Source organism: Semicossyphus pulcher, unplaced genomic scaffold (genome assembly GCF_022749685.1).
Source record: "Semicossyphus pulcher isolate SPU_LCO1_2020_fin unplaced genomic scaffold, fSemPul1.0.p SCAF_22, whole genome shotgun sequence".
Taxonomy (NCBI): domain Eukaryota; kingdom Metazoa; phylum Chordata; class Actinopteri; order Labriformes; family Labridae; genus Semicossyphus; species Semicossyphus pulcher.
The window spans coordinates 4,932,568-4,947,498 of NW_027211696.1; the positions used below are offsets into that span (position 1 = coordinate 4,932,568).

Here is a 14,931-nt window from a genome sequence, read left to right on the forward strand (position 1 = left end):
AAGCCTCACAAGTTTCTCTAAGTGTCACTAAGTAGTGAGCATACTTTGGTTTGGACGGCTGTACCTTTAAAATACTGCAGAGTCTTGGTTATATTTTAGGCTTTGATACGCATCTATGCAACGCACGCTTTTATATGCAGGCGCGACAACATCATGTCACCTTGAAGTAATCGAGTTTTCTCACTCATGATTTCAGGCGACAAATCTCCCTCTCTCACACACACACACACACACACACACACAAACAAAGAATCAGGAAATAAACCTGCATGCATGTGCACGCCCTGACACACACCTAAACAAACACACACACTGCTCCCTGGTTCAGTTTATTAGATCGGTGTAAGTTGACAGGGTTAATAAGAATGTGACCCCACCATGACCCCTCGCTGGCCTGAACCCTTACTTCTCTTACTTCTGCTCCCTCGCCTCATTAATCTGTCAAGTAAACAGAACACTCTTCCTCCTCCTCCTCACCCGCTGGATGTGATGAGAGGGAGAGAAGCACACACGCTCTTATTTTGAAATCACTTAGCACCTGCAGCACCTGAAGTATAAAGTTCACCTCACAGAGAGCTCTGAAGTGTTCACAGTGGCCGAGGATTCAGAGGATGATGTATTAGAAGATGAAGTGGATCGGAGGGTCTGAGCTCAGGGTCCTAAGGCCAGTAGGCTGCCTTATCAACACCAGCAGGCTCCATGGCCAATCTCCAACCAGTCTGTGGGCAACTCGCCACCAGCGCTGGCTTTGGTAGCTGATAGAAGTCTGATTAAAGAAATACAGAGCTTTGGTAGGAGGAGAGGAGAGTTTGCTTCATTTTACTTGGAATGGTTAACATAATACATTTGTTCATAGAAAATATAATGAAACAAAAGCTCATTACAAAAAAATACCCTGCATGAATCTTCAGGTCACTTCATTTTAAAATAAGTGTTTGCCTGAGAAACACATAAAAAGACCATTTAAGAAGTGCAGTCCCTGAACACAACAGAGCGACGTGAAGAAGTGAACCTCCTGTTAGTTCACAGCTGATTTCATGTATCAGCTGCATTACCTGGATTCACCACAGAGCCCAGGCTGGATTCACAGTCCCAGAGGGATCAATCATCCTCAGACGCAGATTCACTAGTTCACTGATAAAATGCAGGTCAAGGATGTGTTACAATCCACAGTAAATATCTAATTCATTACTCAAGTTGTTGAGGAAGAAGGCAAGATGGAGGAGAACACAGAGCGCATCTCTGAGTAGGAGGATGTGCTATAAATCAATCCCCTGAGATTAAATTAATCACAGCTCATTAGTGGCATCACGTCCATTTTGATTTCCATTAATGACGACCGGATCGAGGGAATAAATAAGACTGTTTTACTTTGCTGGATTACTCTGTTAGACTCAGGAGGCTGTGTCCTCTATGGAGCATTTATGATTGCACAAAGCATGAGAACGCCCAGCAACACGTAGGACTCATGCCACTCATGCAAATTAAATTACATACGATCAATATTTCTGATTCATCAAACGATCACATCACTGCCTGTGACAGACGACTGTGGGAATATATTTTAATGTAAGAGAGGCAGCGAGAAGAGAGCATCTCACAAATGCATTAGTGACCCGGAGCTGTAAACAAAGGGAAAGATGTCTGGATGATTACTTCAAAGGATTTAACGCAAATATTTTTTAGACACATTTTTTCACAAACACACGAACGAGACGTATCCCTCAATTACTCTGCTTTCTTTAAAATCTTTTCACACACACGCACACACACACACACACACACACACACACACACACACACACACACACACACACACACACACACACACACACACACACACACACACACACACACACACACACACACACAGTATTAATCTCTCTCTGTTTTGTGCTAGAGTGCCCGTTTTAAACCAGTTTTAATTAAAGAGATTACAACACAGAACAAATCAAACTGCCAGGTTCTGCAGGCCTCAAACTAATGCGAGTCTGTTCTTTCATTTCCCACTTAATCAAACACACATAAAAAGGTGCATATGTGCACACACACACACACACTCAGCAGGCAGGTGATTAACATCCCTGCCTGCTGATGCATGGAGAGTTCCTCCATTGGAATCAGATTGAACTGAAGGGACCTTTGATTTAACTCTGGTTGTAAATGCAGTCCCGCTGGTCGTGCGTGGTCTGCCCATTGATTGTATGTGTTCATTCACCGTTTGAGTTAAGCTTGGTGCAATCAGAGAGAACAGCACGAGACCCTCTGACCTCTCCCCCTGAACTGAAGAGGACTGAATATCGAATTCAATCTTCACTCACCATTGTTTTGTCAATGACTCCGGCTCCTAACGACTCCCCAGCAGAAGTGAAGCTGCCTAACAGACACATATTCACCAACCCAAACAATGTACATGTGCATGGACTCAGTTCATGGGGTGTAGTCACATGTCAGCACTGAATGAACAAACCATTCTGTATTCAGATCAGCTCTCATGTATGCATGTGTGCCTTAACTGCAGCTCTGCAGGCTGATGTAACATGAACACATTCTCATATTACATTCGAACATCTGGAATATAATCATCATGTCTGCTGCAGGACGACACTCATGCTCATAATAACTCATCATGTGTGAATGAAGAATTATTCTCTAATGACAGTATTTCCATAAGAGAAGCCACATGTCTCACATTTCATATGACGGGTGGAGAGAGAGACAGAAGCTGTCATGGAGACGGGTGGAGAGAGAGACAGAAGCTGTCATGGAGACGGGTGGAGAAGTGATGAGAGCAGGAGGAGATTGCTCCTCATACGAGGCCTCAGGCTGTTATTACCACATCATGAGAACAATCAATCACATGGGGTTAAAATGTACACGCTGTTTCACGGCCACTTTAACATGCAGGATGAGATCATGAATAAGGCATAGACTGGGGTTTTCACACTGCTGGGACCTCAGGTTACCTGCACCTGATTGAACATAATATGTAATATAGATCGCTCCATGTGAGTGATAATCCATGATCAGGATGTGGTTGGCTGCAAACCTCAGCTGCTTCAATTCAAATATAATTTCCTTTCCCTACATGACCTGAGCGTGTGAATGAAATTATCACCATATTAATAACAATATCACGCATGCAAAATAAAATAGGTGTTAAAAGCAATGAGAAGCAGCCACACCAAAAGTGGCATTGTTCACATGATCACATTATTTGACCAAACATGGAGGACTTAAAGTACACGAGCTGTAACGCTAATGACTGCCCTGATCAACAACAGAGTTTCTTCATTGAGAACCTTTGATTGTGCTCATTGTTCAAACATATTTACACTCAAAAGATGGAACCAGTATCACTTCACAAAGGATGTGACCAGTAACATTTCCATTGCAGTTGTCTTCATGAGCTTAATTCACATCCTGATAAACAACCGTCACTGGTTATGGGATTTTTTACATAGTTTTCATAAAAAGGAAATTTACTTTATATTTACAAGAAACATTTGTATTCTACAGTGTGAAAATGAGAAAACGTCACAGCCCACTATAAATCTGTTTGGATTCAGGCACAGCTTTATAGTCTACAGCCATGCTAACGTTTGTGTGAGGCTGTACTTTGGATACAGTGATGTTTTGAGCTAAATGCTAGTGTCAGCATGCTAACATGCCAACAACTCCAGTGTGAACATGTTTATGTTTCACAGGACATATTAACTGTCATCATGCTAGTTTACCATGTTAGCATGCTAACAGTTTCTTATTAGCATAAGATTAACATTGGCCCTCAAAAGCCCTGTGTACAAAGTGTGCAACAGGACTTCACGACAATGTCTTGGACAAAAAACAATTTGACCTGATGGTAAAGCTCTATGAAAGTTAGACGATCATCAAGTTCTTGATTCATCCACTAAATGATGGTCCACATTTTCTTGGCAGTCCCCAACAGTTACTCTAGATCGTTCTCTTTGGAACAAAAACTTTCAACCTTCAGTATTTGCTGAAACATGAACGACTGCACAATCGATCCATCCACAACCGATAATGTTGACTTATTTCTGACTTACCTATCGCAGCTACTTTGATATCTCACCTGGACATCTCAGTGACAATGAAAAAGGACATATGGTGTGCTGGAGGGAAATCTTGCATGAAGATACAACAATGTTCAGCAGAGGGAATCTTATCGAACCAGAATCTTTATGGACTATTTACATGTGAAGCGTGTCTCTCTTCTCTCCCTGACACACTGCAGAGTATGCTCATCATTTCAGTCTAACACAAGCTCGGGGTTTCCATTCCCCTCATTGATGCTTGCTTCCTCTGTGTCTCAGAAAGAGCCTCAAGAGGCTCATGTCAGCTCCCTCAGCAGATGGCTGGGGCAAACTCACAATGACAAGCCTCCATTTCACTGATGCTTAAAACATGATTTCACCGACTGTTGGAAAACTGTTTAATCTTTAACCTATTTTCACACCGGAGCAGTGAGCACACGTTCCTCATCAAAGGATCAGCTCTCAGACTCTTCATGAAACTTTCTTTCTCTTTGTTTGAATCCCTAAAATACATTTCACTGCAGCTGCAATAAGTGCAAACATGATGAAACACACACTATAAAGCAAACACTGCTGGCTTAAATATAACTGCATTCATCCTGGTGTCTTGTTGTGTTGTCACTCAGACGTTACACTACAGTGTTGTTTACAGAACTTGTGTTTCCAGGCTTGCATCATTGTGTAGGTGTTGTGAGTCTGTCTTGTCAGTCTTTTAGAGTGAGCCTGTCTCCCACTCTCTCACAGCAGGAGTCCTCTCAGCAGCAGCAGACACACTGAACGTGGTGACATGTTTCATGATCCTGTAGACGTTGAAGGGGAGAGAGATGCTGGAGGGTTTCATTTGTTTACCTGTTTGTTTGTGTGTGTGTGTGTGTGTGTGTGTGTGTGCGTGTTTCTGTCAGACACCTCGTGCCTGTGTGTACACACACAGACGAGACTCAGCTAATATTTACACTCTCTAAGAACCTAGTTTTCTATTTGTAGCTGCTCTCTTGTGTTAAGAGGCTGAATGAAACTCGATGGTTTGAGGTTCTGAGTTAATTGTTCATAAAAAATGTATTTCATGAAAGCTTATTGCCCAAAAAGTGCTCCTTCATTTCAATAAACTTGATTTTATAAATCTGCATTAAAAAGTGTATTTTATGTGTGTGAGGCAAAAAAAGTGTCACTAAAGTCGATAAGACATTTTCAGTCCAGTAAGGATCAGGTGTGACTCACTGTTGGTTATTGTTACCTCATACAGTGTTTACTGTCTGCAGACAGATGCCCTCAGAGCTAACATGCTGACCTCAGCCTTCTGTCACACAGATCAGCATCTTACAGAAGAACAAAGAGCTGCATCGGTTTCTAAAGTGCTTTTTTGAGCCACCTAAGCCTGATGCTCAAAGAATCCAAAACATGTTGAAAACTTATGATGAGAGTAATTTTACATTCTGGCTTCAGTTTATCTACAAACAGAATAAAAGTTTTGCTAGCAGACAAACTCACAGCCTGCTATTGAAACTCAAACAGCTAAAGATGTGACCCATGCAGGCTGCCGTACATACTGTTCAGCATGTGTCCAAATATTGAGTGTGCTTTCTGAGCTTTGCATAAAGAAGCTGCTGCTGTGAGTACAGCCTTAGGAAAGGGAGAAACTATGTCTACACAATAAGTACACACATACACAAACACACACTATTTTAAACTGAAAGGTGGATATTAGCTTTAAACGCTACAAAGACCAATCGGCTACTTTATCTCAAATAAAATTAGTTATGATAAGTTTGCTCGTGTTGGTCGTATCAAGGTGTTTATGGACTTCAGACGTCTGCCTGCTGCAGTTTCTGTGTTATTTTCCTCTTTAGAATGAACCAAGGACGGATATTCATGGAGATTAAAAGAGGACACCACAGACTGTGGCAGCGTGTACTTCTAGACTGCAGACAAATGAACTATATTATCACTTCCCATGCTCTGTCCTCTTAAACTTTTTCACCTCTTCTCTGCTACCTCTACTTTTCACACATAAACTCCCATGCTGCCTCAGTTTCTCCAGAGCACATGAGATCAGAACAGTGAACATGAGCGATGTGCTAAAGTATATTTCTGAAGCGTCTCACACAACATAGACACACCTGGTACACATGAGTGTTTCTGAGCTCCTCTAAGTGCTCACTTTGTCTGTGCACATTTCCATCCAAGGTTACATCTATCTAAGTCTTCATGCCCGCAGTCTATCGACTCTCCTGATTGGCTGTTGGGAGTTTAACTATCTGGCTGAGTCACCTGGTGGTCACATTATCGGCTGTGATGTCACACTTTCTACCACGAGCCAGAGGAGACACTTCCTGCTCCCACTGTTCATCTTTCCTGTTCTGGCAGTGAAGCTGATTTAGTGATCAGCAAAGTGAGCTTCAGCTGACACGAGGACAAACTCAGTGTTTTAGGGCTCTTGTCTTTTCAGACTCCTCGGCTCCACAGATTTCCATCAGCCTCATTCAAAATGTGGCTAATGGAGATCTTTGTGTACTTAACCTGACTGATGGTCTGTCTGCTGCACAAAGGGCAGCAATAGAATGAATGAGTCTGAGTAAGGACCTTTAACTGGCGAGCAGGAGGAAGTATGTCACAGAGGAGATATCTGCAGGTACCAGGGAGCCAAATTTAGTCCACTTTGAAAATATGCTGTCAGAGCTTTCAGGCTTCACTCCAGCCTCACTGTTACAGGATGAATATTTATTCCAGCTGGAAAATAACAAAAGATAATAAACAGAGCTGAGCCAGCTGGATGCTTGACCAATCAGAGAGCTCTGATAGATGATGACTTTGCACCTCAGCTCTCATAAATGAAGCAGCTTCTGCAGCTGCAAGGCCAAATTTATTTTGTCAAAGTGATTCAAAAACTGATTTCCGGGGACAATTTAAGAGTCGGAGGTCTCACTCTGCTTTATATTTCTGAACTGGAACAAAGATAAAGTCCATCCAGCAGTGAATTTGTCCAATCAGGTGTTGTGAGAAGAGTTCACACAAGGCTTCATGAGGACAAAACTGCTGCTGATGAAACTGCAAAGAAAACATTGTCGTGTATTTGTTATGCACTTTTGACGAATTCAACAACTGAAAAGACCACGACTGCTGCTTTCTATGTTCCTGTTTGATATCATCAAAGAACTTCTCTAAACTAAAGTTCAGTATTTTGGTGATGGTCAGATTTTGACTTCTAATGAAGCTTTTTATTCTCTGAAGTGCTGCAGTTCTTCCGTTTAGTATGTGAGCTACAGAAACCTAAAAGCACAGGGTCACTGCAGGTGTTTCATCATCATCTCAATACTTCAAGGTCGTCTTTTGTTGAGCGCAGAATTACAGGACGTGATACCCAACCAACATGTGTGACCTTGATTTTGGTAGTCGCTGTATAAATCAATGTGCCTCCTCCTCAGCAGGCTGCGAAAGAGACGCATGTAAATAATGGACGACTTGTCATTCATCACTGTCGTCACCTTGACACCCAGCAGGAAATAACAGCCCAGCCAGCGTGTCACTTCCTGTGTGCAGATACTTTGTCTTTGCTTAAAACTGTTTAGCTGTTGAGCTGAATGTCAAATACTGTATAATGACACACGCATGCATGCACGCATGCACGCACGCACGCACTCACGCACGCACGCACGCTCACACACGCACACGCACACGCACACGCACACGCACACGCGCACACACACACACACACACACACACACACACACACACACACACACACACAGAAACAAACACTGTAACAGATGTAGTAAAATATCATGAATGGAAACAGCTTCATTTCAGCAGCAAACATCTGTTAGCACACAAACACACTTTGACATAAGAAAGTTGCACATGTTGTTTCATGCTCTGTATTTAAATGAGTCATTTTGCAACATTCGGGCAAATTTGGCCGCTTTCTATGCAAATGAGCCTCGTGGCAAAAAGCACCTAATTCACAAACAGCAGCGCTAACAGCACCGCGCAGTTAGAGTGAAAATATTACCGCCTGCAGAGAGCTGGTGGTAACTGCAGCGCAGTGTTATAGGGGCTGTCACGCTCTGAGTTTACACTGATCATGGCGACAGTTCACCCTTTTGTGTGACCAAAAAATGTATTTGTCTGTAAAAACAATGTCAATAAAATATTGTCATTATTAATATTATCAGGAGACCAATCAGTCCGGGGCTGTGCGAGGCTCAACCCCGGCGCACGGGCACAGACGCTGGCAGACGTTCTGCAGCTGTTACACATGACGGGGATTATTTTATAGACGAGCTGCTGTTGTGCGCTCGTTTAAAACAATGAAGCTGCGTTACAGACAGTTAAACTAGTAAACACCTGTCGAGTCTGGACTTTACAACAAACTGTTCAAAGAGCTGCCCCCTCCGCTCCCTGCTCATCATCGATCTGTGCGTAGAGATGAGATCCGTCGGTGAGCGCTCAACTGATTCCTGAGAGCGCAGCAGAGAGAGGAGGTGCAGACAGCTCCTCTCCACAATCAGACACAAAACAACAGCAAACTATGTTCATTGATAGATATTTGTAAATATGATTTGTGCCAAAAATATTGTTTGTCATTTTTAAAGGACGGTCAAATCATTTCCTTTAACACTCTGTAGCAAACTTCCTCCAGCAGATGTTGCATTTTTAGGACTATTTTCCAATGTGCATTTGGTGTCCTGCTGAGTATAGTGTATGTGTGGGATTGACAACGTAAACTAATGTCCATCCTCATTGTAGTGAATGAACATGTCAGCCAGTGAAACAGTGACTGAATGGAGTGTTTATTAGTGTATGTGGGACAACAATGGCCGTCCAGTACAGAGTGCTGTATCAGGATTTGTCAAAGGGAAACACTGGTTAGAAGGATCTATCTATTGTTGACAATGTGAAAAATAAAGAACTTTTACAAACTCATCCTTTAAGTGCAAGCCAGAGCCATCACTGTGTTCCCTGAAGAATGTCAGAGCCAAGGAGGAGGATTATTCAGATGCTGAGTCAGGTCCTCGTTCATTCTCACTCTCTGCAATCGCTCTCTACTGACAGCTGTCAAAGAAATGAACAAGTACGCTGCTACTTTCTGTTGTTCAGCAGGTTGTTTACTTCATATTTCATTCACACACTGATTATAGAAGGAGGGAGTCAGACGCACCTTTGACTGAAAGTGTTCTCCTTCCTCCGACAGTGGAGGGTGACGACCCTGTGACCTTCACTTCTCACATCCTGGCTCACCGTCCACACAACAGGGTTACTGGCTCTGGCTCCCAGGAGCGCCACGCCGTCCTTCAGCTTCACCCTGGAACACAAAAACATTAAAACCAGATGACAGTGGAGCTGTCACCAGCTCACAACATCAGAAAACACACATGGTCTCTTTTACACTCTTTTTCTTTTTGAAACACAAACATGTCAGAAGAAAGACGTGAAGTGAGGCGTCGCTTTAAGGGTCTCTCAGAGGTCACACACAAACTCTTCAAACACTCATCGTCTCTCTCAGACACACAAAGGAAAATAGCTCCTGAATTAAAGATTATATTGTAATGGGTTATTGATGAAGCTCTTATGTACAGAGGTGTGGTTTAGGTAGGTAGGAGGCAGGGTCAGAACTGACGTCCCATGTGGTGGCTTTGACTCATTAACTGATTTCAGTCGCATCTGGATGGAGCAAGTTTTGCCGTGATTGCTGGACGGAGAGCAAAAAAGACGCAGAAGGCAAATCTCTGGAAACAAAGGCGGAGAAAGCGGACTGTGACACACACCCACCCCCACACACGGTTATATTACACACCTTTTAAAACTGAACTACAAAAAAGAAGAGGCTGGCCAACTGGACAGACAGAACCCGACGGGTGTTCAGAGGAGTCGCCCGGGCCGGGTGAGCAGGTCACGGGGAATACGAACGGGGGCCTGGCGGTGAGTCAAATGCAAATAACCCCCAGACAGGAACGTTTCCATTCACCCAGGGAAGTGTAGGTCACATGTCCCAGTCTAATGCAACACGCAGGGAGAGGCACTCGGTTACGGGCTTGCTAACCTTAGCTAACTATAGGAACCAACGAGTCTGGTTTCGTGTAGCCGCGTAACAACATGCTTTACTAATATAAAAGCACTAAAATGTGGCGGGTGGTCCCGGTCTGGAGAAAAGCTGACTTCCACTTTTTTCACAAAATCTGATTCCTAAAAGAAATTCTCATTAGTTTTGGACCTTCTTCATTTTGGACAGTAAATATTAAAGTCAACTGAAATGCTTTTAAATAAATAAACAATCAGGAGTCAGGGATAACAGGCTCAAGTTAACCTCTGTGAAAGTGATTAACCACCATGGAGTTCATGTTGAATAAGCGAGTCGTCTTACATGATGCACTTTGTTTTACACCTTAATGTCCAAACATCAGGACTCTCTCTGGAGCAAGCTCCACTGCCAGCAATTGTTGTCATTTCCCCACACCTGTGGTTTTAAAAGGTCTCCAATCTCTGCAGCCTCCATGCCCCCTCTGCTCCACCCTTTCTTCTCTCCTATCACTCCCATTACTGGTGGTCACAGTCTGTCGGAGGCTATACAGGCGCAGGAGAACCATGACCTCCTCTTCATCTTCCAGTAAACTGACACACTGTTGCTCTCCTCCTCCTCCTCTGTCACATGAAATTACCATAAAGTCCATGAGCAGCTTTCAGTTCAGTTCTTTTCTCACATGACAAATTGCTCTGGTTCAAACCGCTGGCACAGATGCAGCAGAATATTTCATGTTGGGAAAAAGAAGACGAGGACGGCAAGAACAGGCAGATCTGAAGTAAAACACCAGCAGCACAAAAAAGGTGGAGAAAGAAACATTGCTGTTCAGTGAAAGACCAACGCTGGGTAATTGGAGGCTGTTCTTGTTCTGGAGCTGTGAGAGACGTGTAAAGGATGAAGGAAAGAAAGTGAGCGTTAACAGGAGGATAATGACATGACAAACCACGCAGCAGTCCTTAGAAGAGCTCTGTCATGACATCGTCTTTGATCTGATCCGGCCTGCTGAGGCAGTAATAACTGGACTGGTGTTGGTGCTCCTGACGGGCAGAGATAAAGGCAGCCGGTGTGGAAGACACAGACAATAACAAGGAGAGCTCAGATCAGCATCTGCCCTCTTGTTTCCCCGGTCGTCACCTCAGCCACGGTGCAGTAATCACCTCAGACTCACAGGCAGACTCAGCTCTGACAGTGGACTGTGTTAGCAATGATTATCAATTAACACGGACTGAACTCTGACAGTGTGCGTGCTGTATTGATCTGATATTAAATATAGCTGCATTGCTTTGTTTCTATATCAATAAATGTATCACTAGTTGGATGATAGAATCACAGCCGTCTCATCCTTTCCTATTCTGTTTCCTCCTCCTGCATCATTCTCACTCTCTCTCTCACTCAGCCATAATCTGACAGAAAGTCCCGAGCATGTGCTCCAGCCATCGAGCAAGGGGGTGAAATAAATGAATGGCATGTTTTAAATGAGATTGCTTTAGCTAATATGATTTCTGGTAAGGGGGGGGGGCGTCGGAGGGGGGTGGGTGCAATAAAGGAAAGCAATCTGAAGGGAGGCCACTTTCACATGCATCAGCACATGAAGCCGCCTCATTAACTCAGTGAAAACCTGCATCAGTGGGACGAGAGTTTACAGATGAGATGAGGCTGGCAGAAGCTTCGACATGATTTCTACAGGATGAACACTGTCACAATAACATGTCAGCACACCTGCACTCTGGTCCACCTGTCACATGTTGATAACGTGCATTTTCATTGATGCCCTTTAAACAATTGGAAAATCATGAATACAAGCAACGAGAAAAAAGGAAAGACTATATAAATAAGTCAAAGTCACATCAAAAGTAAAAGTATGAAGTTGTGTTCCAACACTTTACAGTAAGTGGTGAACAAAGATGTTGGACACAGTCAAGTATGAGCACTCCTTAGAGCCACATTAGGAGATAAAGAGTCAGACGATTACAAAGGCTAGATGAGGAGTGAAAAATGCAACAAGTTTATGCGTTTTGATGTTAAAAGTAACATTTGGTCATTTATTAACAGTAAGAGTATTGTATGACTGCAGCACAGATTTGCAATCCTCAGGACATTTATCCTTTTAAGCAGCTGCTGACAATCTCACCAGACCTTACATCTGATGCTCAACATGGGTAAAACGTGACTGAAGCAAATGGTTTGGCTTCATGATGCATTTACTGGTCAATGTGAATTCCTGCCGTTGTTTTAAAATATCAAAAACACTTAATTTAGTTTTCTTTCTTCTTTTAACCTTAAAAACGTTTTTATATGATACTAAAAATTAATGACTCAAAAATGATCCATCAATGTTTTTGTCACAAGTTCCATATTTGTCAGTTTTACTGTAATTTTCACCTCAGCACATGTGCAGAGTTTTTATTCTGTCATTCATATATAGTATAGTATACATAAATTCAAACTGACACTGTGTTCGAATAAAGAGCTAGCACCAAGAGGGAAGGAGAGGAGTATCAGAAGTGTTTTAGAATGGATCGGTTTAAGAAGTTATTGACCTTTTTTGTTGAAGGCCACGCCCACTGCCACTCTCCTTTCTGCCAATAAGACCAATAACCATTCTTCCTCATAACCTAGTCTGAACCTTACAGCAGTACAACACTCCACTTAGCAGCACCTTTTGGCATGAACACAAACACCTTCACACAGACACTTGTCCAACATGCCACATATTAGCCTACTAGGAGAACACAGTGGATGCCAAAGGCTGGTGACATGTATGTGACTGAGCAACCCAAGAGAGCGGCCTGTAGAGCTGCTGGTTGACACTAAATATCATTAATGAGGGAACTTGAACAGAAAACAGAAATGCCTCCAGCTGCTTGCAGTCGAGCAGCAGTGTGCAGAACATTTTCTGATCCTGTGTTTTCTCTATTAGAAGAGCTGTGAACAGAGCCTTCATCACATCTTCTTTTACGTTGTGCCACCATAGAGGGCAGTTCATTATTATGTTTAATGCACCATAGGGCGTCCAAGAGGGCACTTCTGCAGCTTTGTTTTGGACATGCAGTCACCAGGGGGAGAAGGGGTTAGCCCCTTGTTTTAAGTTGTGTAAACAACACATTAATATTATAATAATAAAAAGAGAATAAATGTTTGAAATGCAAGTTTTGAATATGTTGTGCATTAGAGGGTTAACATGATAATGTGAGTGACAACGTGCTGTCATTCTAACACACGTCTCTCACTTGATGCCTAAATGACTTTCCTGGTTCTCTCGACAATAAATGAAAGATGAGCTGGAGGCGTTAAAGTGGGTTTGCATGAGTGAGGATGTGTTTGTCTGGAGGAGGTGTAAAGGTCTTTGTAGAGCGCTCAGGGATGGAAGGATAGCTCGGTGTTGAAGGTGTTTGAGCACAAAGAGAGAGTGGTGGTTTACAGAGAGCAGCAGGGAGATCAGAAAAGACAGGTGTTGTATCAGAGTGGATGAAAAAGGACAGAGGACGGGAGAGAACGTTCAGGAGAGGAGAAGAGTTGAAGAGAGGCTACAAGAAGAACTTTTTTCAAACCACAAGAGAGAGAAATATGTGTCAGCGTCATCTTCAAGAGGCCATTTGTACGGTCATTTCTGACACTTAAAGTTAGAAAACTCAAAATTAACAGAAACAGGAGGACAATGGTTCCCTGTATTTCCACCCCGGTGATAACAGATCATTAGTCACTCAGTAACTTCACACACACACCTTGGTCTGTGTCTATATCTGATATAGCGTTAACACATGGGCAGAGCTGCTGGAGAGAAATGAAAGTGAGAACAATTGCTCTGATATTAGCTCAGGAACAAAGAAACCACCTTTAGTTCTGACATCACAGGAACGCTCCGGAAAAGGTGGAGCCAGATGGAGAGAAGCTGTAACACAGAGGAGACACAGCACGTTCATACACAGCCTGCAACCAGGTTCTGAAGCATCATTAATTAACACCACTGAAACATCTAAAGCCACTGAAAGACCCCAGAGAGGACAAATTGCTCCAGTGATTGTTAGATGAATCAAGAACACACAATAACTCATGGTTGAACAGATTTTCCCCAATTAATTTTAAGAAGGTAGTTTAGCATAATTCAATTACTGACAGCAGGAGAAACTGGACAAATCACATTGAGCTAGTTTAGTCGGCCGGCGTCCCTTAATTCTCAAACGCCTGCAGCTAAATCCAGTTATTTAATGAACACTGGAGCTGTTCAGCACAGAATCCTCCCTCCCTCTGTATCTCTCTTACTCACAAACAAAATCATCTCCATCACCTCGGGCTAAAATTAAATTAGCTAGTAGCCAATGACAGGTGGGAGCTGGTTCCATGAATTAGTGCGGTGAAACATGGAGCTGCTCTGAATCAGTTAGTGGAGGAATAGTTGTCTGTGGAGTGTTTTTAGGGCTGAGCGCACACAGGCAGATGCAGAGATAAAGACAGCTAATTCAATTACTGACTTTGATGCTGTTCTTCCCATTATCAGACCTGGTTAAAAGTGCTGGTGCGTGGCGACGCTGCAAACCCAGGACAAGATGAACACAAGCAGATAAAAAGCAGCGAGTCAGATAAAGCTCTTCTCCAGCCGTGCATCCTCCTGCGTTTCTCACTGTCTCACTCTTTTGTCTCACTCTCATGTCTCTTTTCCCGTCTCCCTCTGTCTGTATCAGTTTCCTCTGAGAGTTTCTGCCTCCCTCACTGGATCTACACTCAGCTGCACTACAGATTTGTGTCACTTGTGTATGAACTGGATCAAGGATCCTGCATGCTTACTTTCTAACTCTCTTTATTTAATTGGGACAGATTTTGGTTTGTAAACCTTTAAAGGGTCATTTGCAGGAATTCATG

General features: G+C 43.0%; 1 pseudogene; it reads right to left on the reverse strand.

The window, feature by feature from the left end:
* Window positions 1-14,931, reverse strand: part of LOC138602371 (transmembrane protein 132C-like) — a 79,017-nt pseudogene that overhangs the window by 6,872 nt on the left and 57,214 nt on the right.